This window comes from Micromys minutus (assembly GCF_963924665.1).
Source record: "Micromys minutus genome assembly, chromosome: 21".
Classification (NCBI taxonomy): Eukaryota; Metazoa; Chordata; class Mammalia; order Rodentia; family Muridae; genus Micromys; species Micromys minutus.
Genome location: NC_137956.1, coordinates 50,086,924 through 50,100,486, shown reverse-complemented (window position 1 = coordinate 50,100,486; position 13,563 = coordinate 50,086,924). Strand labels below are relative to the sequence as shown.

Sequence of the window (13,563 nt, the reverse complement as noted above, 5' to 3'; positions counted from 1 at the left end):
GGACCAGCCAGTCAAGCTGAGTTACTCATCCCCAAGTCCAAGGTGAGCTAGCATGGTGATAAACACCTCCAACCTAGCACCAGAGGCCAGTGAATCTCTGGGTTCCAGGACAGCCAGGGACACAGAGTAACAATGTAACCTACCTCAGAAACAATGACAACAAAAAACACCAAAAAAAAAAAAAAAAAAAAAAATCTATTGGAGAGGAATAGAAGAAGACGACACCATTCTCTGGCCTCTATGTGCACACACATATATATGAGCACACATATAAAACACACACACACACACACACACACACACACACACACACGAAACGCATAAATAGGAAGTAGGGTCGGGCACGGTGGTGTGCACCTTCAATCCCAAGACTCAGGAGGAAGAGGCAGATGGATCTCTTTGAGTTCTAGGCCAGCCAGGGCTATATTGTGAAACCCTGTCTTGATAATAAACAAACAACAAATAAAAAAAAAATCAATAAAAACCCAGGACACCAGGTACAAAGCAGGGCTTGCTCTCTACACACCACCTGCACGCATCCCTGCAAACAGCAGCAGCTGTGTCTTACAGTTCTGAAAACACAAGGAAAACCAAAGCTGCTGATGTAAGAGCTGCTTAAGGAAGATCTTTCAAAAAATCATCCACCATGCTGGAACCACACCCAGCATCTGTCGCCAGTGATGGGCAGAGGCAGGTCTTAGAGAGTACCACTGCAGTGTAGCATCCAGACATCTCTGACCTCTGGTAACAAAGTTGCATATCCCACAGCTAACACCCAGCCTAGTCTTCCAGTCTGACCATAGGAAACAATGTTACATTTCTGTTGGAAGTTAATGGAAATAACTAATTCATAACGGTCTAAATTTTCTTTACCATTTGGGGTAGGTGTATGTCACAGAACTTAAGTTTTTCATTTCAAAGTCAATACCTGGTTGTTCAATGAATCACTTTTTTTTTCTTTTTAAAAAATTCTATTTGTCCATGTCTATGTGGGTATATGCATGTGTGAGTGCAGTGCTCGCAGCGTCCAGAAGAGGGCATCAGCTCCTACAGAGCAGTTGTGAGTCTCCTGATGTGGTTGCTGAGAACCAAACTCGGGTCCTCTGCAAGAGACGTGTTTTTAACTGCTGAGCCACCTCTCCAGCTCCAGTTAATAAACATTAACAAAGAGCCACCTAGCTCCAAACACAGAATCCACAGGAAAATAATACACAAAAAGACTTGGGTACACCCAACCTTAAGCACCTTTTAGTGGTCACCCCAGCAACTCCAGTTGTAGTTTACACTGTGGTTCCCACCGGTTATTCTCACAGGGCTTCTTTTGCATTTTCTTACGCGTATAACAGAAAACAAATGACACATCCCTGTTTGAGTCTCCTGATAAAGAGACCTCAGGAACTGTGCATGTGCTAGATCAAAGCAGCCTTGCCTGCCTGTAGATGTTTAAAGGGATGCGACAGGTCACTTCTGCTACAAAGGGTCTGGTGCTGCCGTGAATGACACTCCAATTACACTGCGCATGCGCATGTCTGTGACCAATGCGCCTGTCCGTAGCGAATGCGCATGGCCATGGCCAATCAATGTGTGAGAGGAGAAACCAGGAACCTCCCACCGCAGAGACAACAAAGAGGCTCCAACAGAAGAACAAGTCACACGACAGACTCTCTCACAAATGATTATTTCAAATTATACTGTGGACTTCCACAGTAGAAAAAAATACAGAACCACAGGCAAGTGACTTGGTTTTCCATGCACAATCCTACACTCCCTCCTTGCTGGTATAGACACCCTGACCAAACAAAACTGACTCACAAAAAACTTCTGACCCCACTATGAGGCATGCCAGATACTCTAGGCCTGGATTATTCTATTTCCGTTCTTATTGGCACAGGTTATCAGGAAAGCTCATAAAGACTGTGTGTACTACCTGGATGGCTCTCCCTCCCTTCCTCACCTCTAGGCCTAAGCATACGCTCACCCGACAGGAAGCAGCTCTGCCACCTAGAGGTGGAACTCTGTACTGCAGCAATGGTTTGGCTCCTGGAATTCCAGCTTAAGCAGCTTCCGCACAGTCAGGACTTGCTATGTCTACACTGAGGGAAGCTGCCTAGATTTCCTTGCAGTGTTTGGCTTTTAAATGCAAACAGATCCACTCTCAATGGGGGCTTACTGGGGCATGATGGAGAGGTGGCTTAGTAGTTAGAGAGCACTAGTTGCTCTTACAGAAGGTTCAATTCCCAGCACCCACGTGACGGCTCACAACCGGCGTAACTCCAATTCTAGAGCATCCAACTCCTCTGTGGCCTTCTCAGGCACTGAGTGCGACAGGATGCACGTACTTACAGGCAGGCAAGCATGCGTATAAGCGTATAAAATATTACACAATAAATACAAGTTAGTATTTTTTTTAAACCAGAAAAAGAAGGCACATGGGAATAACTTGAAGTTATTCTGTGTGTTTCAAACAAAAATGCTTGGTCCCCACAATTCATACAAACCAAGAAGACAGTAACATGACTAACCCCTAATATCACATCCCTCTTGATTATCCTTCCACAGCCAACAGAGCCAGAACACCACAGACCCCACCAAGAGGCACAAGGAAGGGCTTGGCACCGCGTTACTGCGCCCGCACATGGCGCCGACTACTTACGGAAGTACTTCAGCGTCTCTTCGATCTGCTCGGTTGTGAGGTCGATGTTGGCATCTGGGGAGATGAGGGGTGTGTGCAGCCAGTCATCGTGATCGTAACCATAGATGGTGTCCGCTCTTAGCTTGTAATGGGGCAGCTGCTCCTCCAGCAGGCTAATGATCTCCACTTCTGGAAGGTTGGTGCTGTTGCACACGTCTGGAGAGAAGAAGGCTGAGTGAGAATCCATCCTGGCCATCTGCAGCGTGCAAAATCCAGGCGAGGACACAGCCACGAAGGGTCTATCTAAATTTGAATTCTACTCTCAAGACACAGAATTATTGAGGTGGGGGATGTCTAATGGACGCAGGGGCAAGGGTAGGTACCGAGCATGTATCTTAGAACGTTGTAGAGCCAAGTATGGTGACTCAGTCAGGGTCACTACTGCTGTAATGCGACACTATGACCAAAAGCAAGCTGGGGAGGAACGGGTGCATTCCACTCACACACAGTTCCACAGAACAGTTAGTTCATCACCAGAAGCAGTGAGGGCAGGAACTCAAGCAGGGCAGGAGCTGACGCAGAGGCCATGGAGGGTGCTGCTGACTGCCTTGCTCAGCTGCTTTCTTATAGAACCCAGGACCACCAGCCCAGGGCTGGCACCGCCCACAGTGAACCCTTCCCCAAACAATCACTAATTATGAAAATACTCTACAGGCCTGCCCAATCTTTGTTAATTGATGATGATTTTAGCTGTATCAAGTTTTAAAAAATTATTTATTCATTTACACCGTAGCTGTTTTCAGAAACACCACAAGAAGGCATCAGATCCCATTACAGATGGTTGTGAGCCACTATGTGGTTTCTGGGAACTGAACTCAGGATCCCTGGAAGAGTAGTCAGTGCTCTTAACCGCTGAGCCATCTCTCCAGCCCCTAGTTATATCAAGTTACCATAAACCTAGCCAGTACCTATGGTCACTGTGATCGACAGCCACTAAATACACATGTCCAAATAACCAGTTCTGAGGATTTTAAAGGACCCCAACACCGTGAGATAAATGGTACGTGTTTAAAGTTATAGATAAACCAGTGGCGTGACTGGGTCACTGTACGGTACATACATGTCCTGAACTGTGATGCTGTACTCATAAACATGTAAATTATTATGAGTCTAAGACCAGTATTTTAATTAGAACTCTGCATGCTAACTGCAAAGACCTCCCCACAGTAGCGCCTCCTGTTAAGCGTCTACTCTCTGGGAAGGGAGACTGACATCCTCAAGCCTTTGTCTTCCAAGTCTTCCACCCTCTCTTCTCTTAATTATTCATTCTGGAGCCAACCCAGTTGCCATTTAACCAAGACACCCAATTGCTTAAGCCATCCCCTCACCTAGACTCTAGGCTGCATTTAATTTATTGATCCATGCATTCATTCATCCTTCTATCCAACATTCCATCTATTTACCCCCTTCTTTCCATCCATCCATTCGTCCTTCCTTCCATTAATCCATCCATCCATCCTTCCATTCATCTATCCATCATCCACCCATCTATCATCCATCCATCATCCATCCATCATCTATCCATCATCCATCCACCCATCATCCATCCATCCATCATCCACCCATCCATCATCCACCATCCATCCATCATCCATCATCTATCCATCATCCACCCATCTATCATCCATCCATCATCCATCCATCATCCTTCCACCCATCATCCAACATCCATCCATTCATCACCCATCCATCATCCATCTATCATCCATCCATCCATCATCCATCCATCATCCATCCATCATCCATCCATCATCCATCCATCATCCATCCATCATCCATCCATCCATCTATTCATCCATCATCCATCATCCATCCATCCATCAATCTATCATCCATCATCCATCCATCCATCATACATCCATCATCCATCAATCTATCATCCATCATCCATCCATCATCCATCATCTACCCATCATCCATCCATCCATCTATTCATCCATCATCCATACATCACCCATCTGTCATCCATCATTTCTTCCTTCCATCCTCCATTCCACCCATTCATTCTTTTTTCCACTCATTATTCCTTCCTTCTAATCTTCATTCCACCCACCCAGCCATCCACATCTTGACTACCAGAGGCATAGCAGATGCCTGAGAGCACAACCATCACAGTCCTGACCTTACCCAGCAGCGTTCCCTCCCTCTGGTGTAGATCCAGCAAATTCACAAGCAGGGCCATCCTCCCAGCCATAGCTGGAACATAACCCCTTCCCTGATACATTGTTGCCTTGACTCCTCCAGGCAGAGTTAGTCTCTCCTTCTCATCCCACATCCACAGTGCCCTGTCAGAACTCCTATTACTATTGGTGAGTCTTCTTAGTACTGCAGCACATACCCATCTGGCCATGACACACCCGGGTGTCCTTGATTCACCTCTGGACTCCACAGCTCTGGGTCCAGGCTGTGCTCATGTGGGGGTGTGATGAACCCTGGAAATGGGGTGGTGGGTGCTTTTCCTGCTGCTGTGACCAAACCTGATCAGAATCATCTTGCAGAGTTGGGCTTACTTTGGCTCATGGTTTGAGGACACACGTGGGAGGGAAGGCGGAGTGTGGCCTGGGGCACTGCACCCCACAGTCAGGAAGCAGAGATAAAGGAACACTGCAGAGGAAGGGTCCATTTCTGCTCTTTATTCAGCCCGGAGTCCAGGAGGGAACAGTGCTCCCTATATCCAACACTGGCCTTGCTGCTTCAGTGAAACCTCTCTGGAAACTACCTTGCAGAATACCTGGAGGTGTGCTTCCATGGTGATTCCAAACAGCCAAGGTGACTGTGAGCCTCCCACAGACAACCCACCCGAGCAGTCTTTTTATTTAGTTAAACTGTCGCACAGCAGGATGACACGCAGAACGGGGACACAGACCCACAGTGCCCTGCACTGTGATTAAATCAACACGACCAGTTTCTGACGTCACCACCAGGTCAGCCCATGGCTGCCTGAGTCTTGTCAACCCAGATGCCAACCAGGCTCCAGTGGGCCTCGCTGAATAAGAAAGGAAGATGAACTCTGGCATCTGTGCTGAGAACCAGTCCTCAGCTGGGAAAAACCAATCAGCAAGTTAGCAGATGCTCGGGGTGGATGTTCAAGGAAACTGGGAACCCGAGGTGAGTTCACTCTGGAATATGGAATATGGCAGGGGTGTCACATAGGAACATGGGTGATGCTAAAACAGGGACGGCAGAGGGAGTCCACTTAAACGGGAGCAGCCGAGGCCTGACCGCACACTTGGACAACATGGTTGGCACCAACAGCAGGAGGGGAGACTGTCTGAGGGAGCAGGGAGAGCCTAGGGCAGGATTTTGCTGGAGACCCACATGAGAACAGCAGCCAGGGCCGGGCTTCTCTTCCTCTCCCTGGATGAGCTGAGGCAAGGAGGCAGGAGGTGGTGACATAGGTGGACGGTGGGACCTGCGTGACCAAGTCAGGCTAACCCGCATCCTGTTTTACCTGATGAGATGGCCCCATGGCACCCTCAAAGTCTATGAAATCACTTACGAAAACTCAGCTGTGAGCAGTCACTCGGAGAAGGGGACTCAGCTCTCCCACCCATCCCAAGATTCCAGCCCACCTCACTCAGTGAGGTTTGTAAAGTCTCACTGCAGGGCTGGAGAGATGGCTCAGTGGTTAAGAGCACTGACTGCTCTTCCAGAGGTCCTGAGCTCAAATCCCAGCAACCACATGGTGGCTCACAACCATCTGTAATGGGATCCAATGCCCTCTTCTGCTGTGTCTGAAGACAGCTACAGTGTACTTGTATGTAATAAATAAATCTTAAAAAAAAAAAAAAAAAAAGTCTCACTGCAGAACATTCCCCGGGCAGGTAGGAAGCCAGTGTGGGCTCTCATCAAGAAAAGAGTTAATGATTGATTGTAAAGTGAAGCTCTGGGGGTCTCATGGTGCTTTAGAGCCATGGTTCGGTCCCAAGAAGGAGAGGTAGCTGTATCTGAGTGCAGGGACTTCCCTCCCTAACACAGAAAGGATCACGACCGGCATACTCTGCATCTCGGCTAGCAAGCCTAGGGGAGACCTGATGTATCTCAAAGGTCTGTGGAGAACAGAAGCTGTGACCGCCCTCAGAGAGTGATGGTCCAGTGTCCTCAAGACAAGGGTCTTTCCTTCCCACTCAGTTCCCAAGGAAACACCCTCCCCTGCAGGCCTACCACAGGGTGAGCAGCCAGTCGACACCTCGGGGAGAGTCCCCAGCTGCTGCACAGCCCCACCACCTGAGGAAGGAGACCTGGGCTCAAGACAGCAGCCTCCAGTCAGTGCATCTTTTGGGTAAAGAGAGATCTGACCAAAGCATCGCTGCATAGCTGCCTCCCAAAAAGACAGCGGCAGCCCGTCTGCAGGAGAGTGGGCCGGGACCAACACATTCCCACGGGAACACCCACACAACAGGCTGCCGTGCTCTGGTGTCTCCGTGGTGTTTGACAGTGGGGAAGAGAACAGAGCCTGGTGTGGGTGGAGTGTGGAAATCCCTCCTGAGAATAATGTCACTTGTGACCACACTGTCAGTCGCTCAGACACTGGGACTCGACCTGTCTTTCCAGGACTGAACCAAAAGGCATTCTCAAACATCAGGGTTTTTGATCTTTTTGTAACGTGGCCAACAATATAGACATAAACAATGTTGTAGCTGCCTTCACAGCCCAGAAAGTTAGGACACAGGACAGGCATGTGCGGGCAGCCAGAGAGCTCTCCTTGACCTCAGGGACAGAGGCTCTGGGGACCTCCTGTGAAGATGGACATGAATGTGCTAGATTAAGACGACACGTTAAGGTCTGAGGCTGGGTAAATGTAGCATAAAGAACCACGAAGAGCCGTCGGACTGAGGCTGGGGAGACGGCTCGCCATGCATGAGGAGACCCTAGTTCAACCTGCATGAGGTGATACACAGTTGTAATCCCAGTACTGGGGAGGCAGCCGGCCTAGCCTGCTTGGTGACCTCTAAGCCAGGGAGAGACTCTGCCTCAACAAACAAAACAGATAGTGTCCAAGGTAAGAGACACCCAGGGTTGTTCTCTGACCTCTGAGTGCATTTTCATGTGCCTATATATGAATGAAGAGAGAATTCACGCACAGAAAGAACCCGTAGAAATGTTACCAACACTGGAAACCCACAGCCAGGTACTTGCAGATTGTCGCAGCTGGAAACTGAGGACAGGCATTACTTGCTCAGCATCATAGGTGAGGAAGGAATGTGGAGGATCTCGTTAGTCAAGGACATGCGACTAAGCAGGTGGCAGGTTCAGTCTGAGGAGCCTCAGCAGCTAACATGTGATCCCCAGACGCACTGTCCGTCTCTGGAAGCCTGTGTGTGAAACCTGGGGCGCCCCATGAAATCACAGCAGGAGACGGGTGGAAGGCTCCACACACAGGAAGGTTTGTTAAGCACAAGGACAAGACTCTCAAGCTGTACCCTTGTCACCTGCCCAGGTAATGTCAAGACCACGGTCATCACAGCCCTGAGTACTGGACAAGGTAAAAAGAGCACACACATGAAGCCTGCCATGTAGACATATGAAGACCTTATGGGAGCCATGATTCACAAACAGTTCTGCCTCTTGTGAAGCGGCCAAGTCCACAGCTGACCACTCTTCCCAGCTCAGGCCCTGCATTTTCTCTAGCTTCTCTTTCATCAAGACACACAAACCCCCAACACACACAGAAATATCTTTTTTTTTTAATCAGCTATTTTAGACACTCTAGAATATTCACTGCCCGTAACGCTGCACCCTAAAATGTCACTCAAATGTCAGCCTGTATTTATGAAACCTGACCAATTCCCCCAGGCTCCCACTGGCCTCAGCATATACACAATTACACAATGTCAGGCAGGGCTTGCTCCATGTCTCCTCCCACCAGCCGAGAGCCGCTCAGGAAAAGGGGCTCAAGAGTCCCAGCCCAGCCTCAAACCCAGCCAGTGTCAAAACCAAAGTGCGCGGGAAGAGAAGCCACAGCAGCAGCAGGATGGCAGGCCTCGCCCTCCTCCAGGGAGAACTGCTAACTTCGGTCTAGGAGGTGCGGCCATCTGGAGACCACTGCATGTCCCTAGCTCTCTGTGTAGCATGAAAGGAAACTGTCACAGGGTGGCAGAGGTATCCCCAAGTCCTGTGCAGAGGCCGATGCTGTGCCTGTCCTAGAAGTCTACTCCTGGGATCCCTTAGGGACTGCCTAAGCCCTAAGGTCTGGGGACCGCTAAGATGAGGGCACCCCTCGGAGCTGTCTGGGAGAGGGGGGGGACAGTATAGGGCACCCCAGGGATCTCAGTCTATAGACGTGGCTCTCTCCATTCCCACAGACTCAGACTGGATCCACACCCTCCACTTGGGAACTTGCTCTGTGCTGCGGTAACCTACCAGATACCCCACTCTTACAACAGAGACTGAGGCTCCGAATTAGTGTTCAAATTCAAAACTCAGAGACCCTCAGAGGTCAGGCTCGCAGCAGGGTCTCCCCTTCTGCTCTGAGGTGGCCTCCCCCAGATGGAGAAGGGATGCACCCCCGGGGTTCTGGGTCCTGAGAACAGGGCACTGTCAGGCGACAGAGGACACAAACTCCCCTGACCGCTCCGCAGATCTGGAGACATGAAGAAGCCACCAGGGAAGGGAAGGATAAAAGGCGAGCGAAACAGGAAGACAGAACAGAGGAAGTGAGGAAGCTGGTGCTGCACTGCCACCTTCTGGACAGCCAGTGTATAGCAAGACTTCAAGACTACCTTCCTGAGACTTGACAAAAAACACAAAAGCCAAACTAACCATCCACCCAGCTTCTCCCATTCCTGGGTGTTCACCCGAAAGACTCGGAGTCAGCACCTCTCAGAGACCTTTGCCCGTCAGTGTTCACAATGCCTGAGTGAAGGAACCAGCCTGGGTGCCCCGCCTCAGAGGGAGAAGGAAAGTGTGATCTATACGCACAGTGGAATGCTTCCAACCATAAGGAGGAAGACAGTTGTATCTGTGAGGAACGGATACAACTAGAGGCTGCTGTATTCAGCAAATGAAGGTGGTCTCAGCGAGACGCAAACACCAAGTATTCCCTCCCATTTGCAGCTCCTAGATTGTGTAGACACATAAAACCGGGGAGGCACAGGCCCTAGACTGTAGGGGAACCGGAGTGGCGGTGGGAGAAAGGGAGGGGAGTGCAGAACAGGGTGAGCAGCCTCAAAGCGCACTGCCCGCTTGCATGAAAACAGTCACGTGATTGTGTATAAATGAGCAAAACAGAAAAGAGCCTCAACCCTGCCCCGCCCACACTGCGCCTTGTATCCCCGCCCCCAAACCTAATCTTCATCTCTCCGGACTCAGTTTCTTTGTAGGAAAGTAGCTTGAGGAAGTGGCTCTCTGCCCACCAGCAAAGTCTCTGAAAAGATACAGGCAGGGCCACAAGTTTACAGAGCCTCTTCCGGAGCAGCACCCACCCACCACCCTTAGACCTTCTCTGCCTCCAAATGCTCACTTCCGCTAAGACTCGGGATCCGAGTTGGTACACAAAATCCCCTCCTCCTCCCGCCCCGGTTCTTCAACATTTAAAAATCACACTGATTAATTGATTGATTGATTGATTTGGGGACCTAGGCGCCACAGTGTGCCTGAGTGGGAATCAGCTCTCTCCCACCACACGGGTCATGCCACGGTGATCGAACTCATGTCCCCCAGCTTGGTGTCAGGTGCCCTGACCCGCTCAGCCGTCCAGTGAGTCCTCAGATCCCTGATTTGTATGCGCTAGACTAACTTAGACGTTTATGCTGGGATTTCCCACCCTGCCTGTCGCTGCAGAACTTGGGAATACATCGTGGCTACCTTAACAGAGACAAGCAAGGGCCAAAAACGGAGCCACTCATCAAACAGGCCCAACTGCCGGCTCCCGTCTGCCTTCACCTTTCCTCCTAGTCCCTCCCCAAACCACCGCTCAGCCACCAAGTATCCCAAGGATGATGAATGAGCCACCCTGGCCCCAGGTCCAGTCCCAGAGATAGCAGCCCTCTCCCTGGCCTGTCAGTGAGCAGCCGCACCGTGTCAAAGCTTTGCAGGGCTCCTGTCCTCTCTGGAGAGACCTGGAAACCATTACACTTTCTGGACGTTTTAAGGATTAAAGGGTACAGACCCAAAGGCACGCGGAAGCCATGCAGCAAAGGAGCCGCACAGAACACATGGCCATCCACACAGCTTGAAGACGACCTAGAACACTCTGATCTCGGGATCCGGCTGTTTGCAAACTCGCCTAAGCTTCTCTGGTGAACGCCATCACAACCTCTGATGTTTGCCTGTTATGAAGACAGACTTGCACTACGTAGCATAGCACAGGTTAGCCCGGAGCACGCCATCCTCCTGTGCCTGGGTCCCAAAATTACTGTTGCAGACTGAGGCCACTAGCATTTCTCTTCTCTAGCACAGTTGTAACTACACAGATTACAGGGGACTCGCAGAGCCATCTGCTGTTTGAAACACGTCAGTGGACGAGAGCGAGCAAGGTCAGAGAGGCTGTGGCGCCACAGAGCCGAGCATGCGCTTGAGCACGACTGGCCAGACACTGGCGCATGCGCGTTGGACATGACTCCTGCGCTGTCAGAGCAGCTTCTAAAGCCTGCTAACCAGGAACCTCTGCGGGGCTCTGCGGGCCTCAGCCAAAACACACTGTTCTGGCTCTAAGGACCACCCACAGGGCAGAAGACTTGACGGAAGGGGAGAGCAAGGCCTCAGAGCCCCAGGATCCTGGGTGAGCTGTGGGCTGAGCAGCCACCAGACAGAAGGTGGGGCTCTGGGTATGAGGTACCCCATGCTCTCAACAGCCAAGATGGGTCTCCAGAGCACAGGACGGACAGACAAGCACGTAGGGCAAACAGGAGGGCAAAAGCCAGCAAAGCTAAGCTGAGAAACAAACGATGCTGGACAGTCTCTAGAATGGATGCAGCCTTGATTGAGGACCCGAGAAACTCAGTGACCAAAACAGCAACAGCGCCATCAATTCGGGTGAATGGATATGCCCACCACCTAGACACACACATTCACAGGACCTCACACAGGCTCCTAAGATACATACCCCTGACAAGCAGCTGAGCTGAGGCAGCCAGTCCACCCACTCCGTCACATTTAGAAACAGGGTTTCCAGTGTGAGGCTAAAGGGCAACCTTGAGCAACTGGATGTGGCGTGGTTCACGTGGGCAGGCTGTTTTGTTGTGCAACGGTGCGGGCAGCAAAGAGCAGGGCCAAACAAAGGAGGAAGGACCTGCCGAGATGCCTCCAAAATGCCCAAAGCAAAGCAGATGGTCTCATGCTGGTGACGTAGTGGCTGCCTTACTGTGGGCAAGCACACCCAGGAATGCCCACACATCGATGCGATTGGCTATCGCAGCTTTCCCTAGGTCCATGGCTGTTTACAACATTCAAAATGTTACACGCATAGTGGTGGGGGGGTGTGAAAAAATGTAACCAATTTATGAAAACTTAGAAGTATGTGAAGTCTGGGTAAAGCACCCGCCTTGAGCAATTGGAATCTCAGCACTGTGGAGACAGAGGCAGGCAGATCCCTGAGTAAGCAGCCCACTTAGCCTGCTTGGTGACGTGAGCCAGACGGGACTGTCTAAAAAGAACCACAAAACGTGGATGGCATCTGAAGAACAGCAGTTTATCTTCTGGCTCGAACGCATGCACACTACCTATTGTGTGCAGATATATGTGGAGATGTTGTCAAGAAGGGTAAGACCCTTAAGAGAGTGACCACCACTAGAAAAGGCAGCGGCAGCTGGGAAGAAAATTAGCCCAGGGCCTGAGGCTCCACGGCCATAGTTAACGCTGCCCTCTGCCTAGCACAGGTGTCCCCTGAAAAACAGTTCAGTAGTTCCTCAGTGACAGCTGCCACATGCCACAGCGATTCCTCCTGCTGGCTCACAGGGCCGGAAACAGTTGTTCTGAGGGACCCGTACAAACATACTCGCAGCGAGCCATTTATTCACAGGACTAAAAGGCAGAAAAGTTCGACAGACTTACAAACTGACAAATGAATACACCCAGATGATGGAACATTATTCAGCCGTAAAGGGAGAACGCAGTGTTGACAGGCACTCCAACGTGAATGAGCCATAAAATCAGGATTCTAAAAAAGCCAGCCACGGAGACCACAAGTGGTGTGACTTTTTTTTTTCCAGAGCCGCCTAGAAACTGTCAACTCACCACAGAAAGTCGACCGGGCTCTGCCAGGGGCTAAGGAGGATTGACTGTTTATAGAGGCAGCTTCCTTCGGGTGAAAATGTCCAGAGCCAGGCAGCAGCGGTGGGTGTGCAGTATTTAAACGCACTGGCAGTATACAGTGAGGGGCTGAGGCTGTAGCTCGATGGCAGAGCGCTTGCCTAGCATGTAGGAAGCTCAATTCAAGTCCCAGAACTGCAGGTTTAAAGGAGCCGGGGCTCAGAGATATAGAATGATACGCTTTGGTGTGTTCTTCAACACCTGCTATGTTAATTTTAACACAACTTGTAAAAAGTGCTCTTGTTTAAGACGATAATGAAACGCTGACTCGTGCAAAGAGAATGGCTAGGATCTAATGGAAAATAAGGGGTGGGAGGCCTCAGGCTCAGGGGCAAAAAGAAGACAGGCAAACCCAAGGCAAGCTGGCTAGGACTAGCCACATCAGTGAGCTCTGGGCTTGATTGAGGGACCTGCCTCAATAATTAAGGTGAAAGATCAATAAAGGATGATTTCCCACATCGGCCTTAGGCTTCTTGGTGAAAGTCCACACAAGTGCAAGTGCACCCATAAACACATGTGTGCCCATACATGCCAGCATGCATACACACACAAATGCACACTAGACTACATACACAAAAACACACTATACCACACACAAACACAGGAGGAAGGTGTTAGGA

At 50.3% G+C, this 13,563-nt stretch overlaps 1 protein-coding gene across 5 annotated transcripts in view; it reads right to left on the bottom strand.

Moving 5' to 3' along the window:
• Positions 1-13,563, bottom strand: part of TRAK1 (trafficking kinesin protein 1) — a 98,064-nt gene that overhangs the window by 68,300 nt on the left and 16,201 nt on the right. For 4 of the 5 annotated variants that reach the window (XM_080934873.1, XM_080934874.1, XM_080934875.1 and 1 more), the window contains exon 2: positions 2,654-2,848. The gene's annotated coding sequence lies outside the window, so the exon portion shown is untranslated. Of the gene's footprint in view, positions 1-2,653; positions 2,849-13,563 lie in introns of those variants that run through there. The other variant, XR_013975483.1, reaches the window with a different exon arrangement.